This window comes from Pteropus vampyrus, unplaced genomic scaffold (genome assembly GCF_000151845.1).
Source record: "Pteropus vampyrus isolate Shadow unplaced genomic scaffold, Pvam_2.0 Scaffold23, whole genome shotgun sequence".
In the NCBI taxonomy this organism is placed as follows: Eukaryota; Metazoa; Chordata; class Mammalia; order Chiroptera; family Pteropodidae; genus Pteropus; species Pteropus vampyrus.
This window is the reverse complement of record NW_011888804.1, coordinates 4,894,553-4,899,480: the sequence shown is the minus strand read 5'-3', so window position 1 is coordinate 4,899,480 and position 4,928 is coordinate 4,894,553.

Below are 4,928 nucleotides of genomic sequence, written 5' to 3'. Positions count from 1 at the left end.
ACTGCTCTAACCATACTTGAGGTACCAGAAGACCAGACTCAGACATGTGGGGAACTCATATTTTACCGTATGAATACAAGAGGAACTATTTCAAAAGCAAATGTACACTCCAAGTCAGAAGCGGGAGGGAGCGCCCCTCCCCACCCCTGGCCCCCTGCGCGTTGGGTTTGTAGGGGGGCGAGTGGGAAAGAGAGGCGTCTACACTCCGAGCCAGAGACAGCCTCAAATTTCCTCGGCTGGCAGTGTAGGGCTGACCTGTTTATAGAACTTGCTGCTAAGAAAACATGTAAAAACACACCCCAGCGGTGGGAGAGGAGAACTCGCCCTCCACCCCACCCTCTCTTTGCGCGAGAAAATTCTCTCCGGGTTCAGCCCGATTCCCTCTGAGCCTTGTTTTTCTCCCAGGAGGCTACGTCCTCGCCATCGTGTTTTCCATCCCTGAGAGGCAGAGAGTGCTGCATATCTCTCTTATTTTAGTAATCGCCACCTCCCCCCACCCCGACACACACCTCACCCCTTCTTAAAGTCTTTATTGTCCACCCCGGACTCGTCCTTTGCAAGCGGAGTGGAGGGGGCGGTAGGAATCAATGCTACAGAAAGACCGTCGGCCGTTGCGCGTGGGGAGGGTCGGTGAGGGGTTCCCAGCTCCCTCCCTTGTCATCTTAGTTTTCGTTTTCTAAGGGAGCGGGCCGGCGGGCGCGCTTTCTTCATTCCCACCAGGGAGCCCGCCTCGCTCCGCCCCGGGAGCTCCAGAGGGAAGGCGAGGGAACCAGCGCAGGGAGCCACTGCCCGCGGCTCGCGGGTTCCAGGGCCCGGAGGCACCTTGTCGCCACCGAGAGGGCCGGGGCAGGCCAGCCTGTCCGAGCCCCTTTCGCTCGCCCGCGGGGCCGGTGCGGCGTTGTGGGCGCGATCAGCGCCCGGGTCCCCGTCCACTCCCCGCCCCGGCTGCGAGCGTAATCCGAGGCAGCGAGCGTCTTCTCCGGTTCCGCGCTGGGCGAGGCCCGGAGCCGCACCGAGGCACGTCCAGCTTCCGTATTTGGAACCGGGGTAAGGGGGTGGCGGGGGAGGGCGGCGGTAGGTGAAGCCCCAGCGGGGCTGAAACCATCACCAAAGGACTTTTTGGGGACGCCCTGGGCTGTCGGTGTCTCCCTCTCCTTCCTAGAGCACGAAGTTTTTCCCTCTTCCAGGAGAAGGGAGGAAAAGCAAGCGCAAGTTCCTAGACCGGGAAGGCCGCTCCTCTCTGCTCGCCTGAGGATTTTTAGGATTTGGCTTAAGAGAAAAAAGGAACTGAGGCCCGAACGCCAGCGAACGCAACTCTTAGGAAAAGCGTTTTTCTCGATCTCAAACGTTCTCCCTTTCTCTGTATGTGTACGTCTCTGCCTTCCTCCCTCTTCCTCTCAAACACAAGTAAAATGTTAAAAAGAAAGCCGAGGGAAACTTGTCCAGCGCTCATGGATTCCAACCCCAAGCTTGGAGAGCCTTCCAGGCTTCTGGGATGGCTAAGGCCACAACTTTCGTCCCAGCCTTTAACAGAGAGGTTGGGGGACAGACAGGGGGGCCCTCCAGCTCGCACCGATAACTCCCCGGCTAGTCTACAAGATTCAGGCAGGATTTGTTGTGTGTTATTCGGAGGCAGATATGGTTGGTTTGGGAGCAAGTCACCTCCCGGCTGAAAGTCACGATTGTTGAGGCCTCGGGTGTCTTTTACTGACTGCGGTGGAGGAGGAGGCTCCCGAGGCTGTCGGGTAATTGACTGACAGAGGTGTAGCTTCCTCCTCCCCTCGTCTGAATGGCCCTGGTACAGCATCTGTGGTCACAGAAGGCAGAGGGGGAGGTAGAAGAGCATCTGCTGGGTTCCAAATTGGGAGAGGAGAATGTGCTTTGGCGTGGGGCAGCAGCTCAGTGACAGGCCAGGCCGGGAGTCAGGATCCGGACTCCAGGACCCACATATCCTGGCCTTGTCAGATTTTCGAGTCTCCTACCTGCCAGGCATGGCAGAGATGCAGGTGAAATCACCCTGCCACCACCACCCTGTGTCCTAGAATCACAAAAGGTTCTTTTTTTTTTTTTTTTTGGCTTTTTGTTTTGGTTTGTGTTTGTTTTTTTCCCCATAGGATTGTACAAGGGAGAAGAGATTTTATCAGGTTTTAACATGGCAGCAGAACCCGGAGACATATATGCTCCAACGCCTCCAATACTTGGCACCCCACGTGGGCCCGCAGAGGTCAGGCAAGTCCTCCAAAGCCACTGCTCCCTCAGCAACAGCTACATCTCTTGGGCGGCATCTCCGGAGAGGAAAGAATCACTAGGTGTGTTATCTTCTTCCCTCTGTCTTTGGCCTGCTGGTCTGGGGAGTCAGTGAAAACATGACCTAGGAACACAGGCAGACTGGCTGGCTGTCAAGGAGTAGCAGTGGCTACAAGAAGAAAGTAGAGAGGAGAGAGAAAAATACACACAGGTCCTGTGCCCGGCGCCCCTCTCATTCATCTCCTGCTCTCCCTCTCCGCCGTCCCCCTCTTTAATGGAAACCCAGTACGGGACATAGTAATGGATATTGTGCTCAAATTGAGAAAACATGTCTGTGGCTACGAGGGGACAGTTAGTTCAGCAGATTTGGAGGAGCCGATCTTTCTTTGCCCCCGTCAACCTTCTTGACAGTAGCAGCCATTTAATTTGTCATGCCCTCTCCCTTAGCGAGCTCCCAGGTCCCTCTGTCCTGACTGCTCCCACAGGGTGAGACCCTACTGTCCCCACGCCTCTGGCACCTAACAATACCAGTGATAATGAAAGAAAAGCAAACGCTGAACACCACAGGAGGAACGTGTCCTGCTTAAGTGACACCCTCAGTCTGCAGGTGGGGATTGGAGAGTATATCGTTATAGTTTCCCTCCAGCCTTTTAAAAGTATTCTGTCCCCTGTGGAGAGCGGCTTGTAAGCCGACAAGGTCCTTACAGTCTGCGAGGACAACCAAGGATGACCTCGCCTAGGCCACCTATTGTATGTGGTCGTATAAACGCAAATTGCAAAAAATAAAACCGCTCCATTGCTCCACCATCAGGGGACCGTGGGCCTCCTGATCCCAGCTTCCTGTCCTCTTTCATTTCTTCAGCTCCCACCGTTCCCACTCGGGGACATTCTCCAGAGCCGCGCTGGACGTGGCGCGAGTTACCACTTGCTGGACGCGGCAGTGCCCGAAGCCCCCATCCCACAAGACAGATTCCTGGCACACACTGCAGAGCAGCCATTTATACCCTTACCTTTCTCAACTGAAAATCTGGAAAGACGATATTGAATAAAGAAAGGTACTGGGTGGTCAAAAGTGCCCGAGGCCCAAGTCAGCTCTGGCCTGAGTCTTGCTGATTTGGGGTCAGATAAGATGAGAGAAAAGATTCCCGATTTCCCAGCCTCTTCCTCGTGAATTCATTCCTGCTGGACCAAGAAATGTCCATTGCGTTGTCTTTTTTTTTTTTTTTAAGTAACTGGGTCAAACACACAAAGAGAGCATTGAAAATGTAGATTGGTTTGAAATTAGGAAACCACAATTAGTTCCTTTTCCTGAGAGAGAGTGAAAAAGAGAGAGGAGGGAAAACCCCTTCGCAGATGTGTAAGAAGCACGCTAGCCAGATGCACACGCACTTCATTCTGCCCTCTCTCGTTTCCCTTCCAACTTATCTAAATCACGAGCCGTGTACGTTTTGCAGGGCGATCAGCTTTGATGAAAGGTAGGTGCTAACAAGAGTAATGCGGAAGGTGAAATCTTTTCATTTTGCCTCTGCCAAAAACATATTTACATTAATAGGAGGCCTGATAAGCATGGATTAAGTGTATAACGAATGATGCTCTAGAAACAGCATAAACCAACTGGCGCCAAAGTGAGCCTCTGTACTAAAAATACTGCTTCCCCAAGCTAGACAACTTTGACAATCCTCTCTCTCTCACATGCTTCAGACTCTTGCACTGAATTGCCCTGATCAATAATTTAGAGGGCTGTCAGAGGACAGGGAAATGTGCCTTACAGGAAAGCCCTGTGCTTCTGGGGAAGACAGAGGGTAGGAGCTGGGGCTTTGGGGTCCAACGTGCTGCCCCTCACTCGGATCTTGCCTTGGAAAGGAGGGAGGAAGAGAAAGAGGAGAGAGAGAGACAGAGAAAGACAGAGAGAGAGAGACAGAGAGAGACAGAGAGAGAGAGAGAGAGACAGAGAGAGAGAGAGAGACAGAGACAGAGAGAGAGAGAGAGAGACAGAGAGAGAGAGAACAGCATTGGAACAGGGGTGAGCACCAGCTCTGGTGAAAAGGGTGACTTTGGGGATACCAAAAGAGAAGGTGACACTTCTAACCGAGACAAATGGGCCCCTGTCTCCCAGGACACCTTATCTGCTTAGCCAAGGGTGTCAGGGGAAGGTGTTTGCTCAAACCCCAGTTAAAGGCATCTCCAGCCTGTTATGGTAACTGGAAAAAATGAGAGACGGGGGGAAATACAGAGGCCATTCAGAAAGACAGGAAGGCGGAAGAGATTCAGGGAGGGTCAAGAAGCCAGAGGAAATAGAAAAGATGAAGAGGGAGGAAGACTAGAAAGGAGAGTGAATGAAACACAGCGCGAACAAGGGAAGGTAAAGGCTGGGAGACAGAGACAGACAAAAAGGAGAAATAGAAACCAAGAACAAGACAGATGGGAGGGAGAGAAGAGAAAGTGGAAGGGAGCAGAGGAAGAAAGATCACAGATCTAGTCATAGAATCCTGAAAAGAGATGAACAGAGCAACAAGAGGATGAGAGAGAGAGAGAGAGAGAGAGAGAGAGAGAGAGAGAGAGAGAGAGAGAGAGAGAGAGAGAGAGAGAGAGATGGGCACCCTGTTTGGCCCAACCAAGAGGCCCGTGCCTGCCTCTGGATGCAAGAAAAAATGGAAAAATTGACCCTCCCTCAAAGAAAC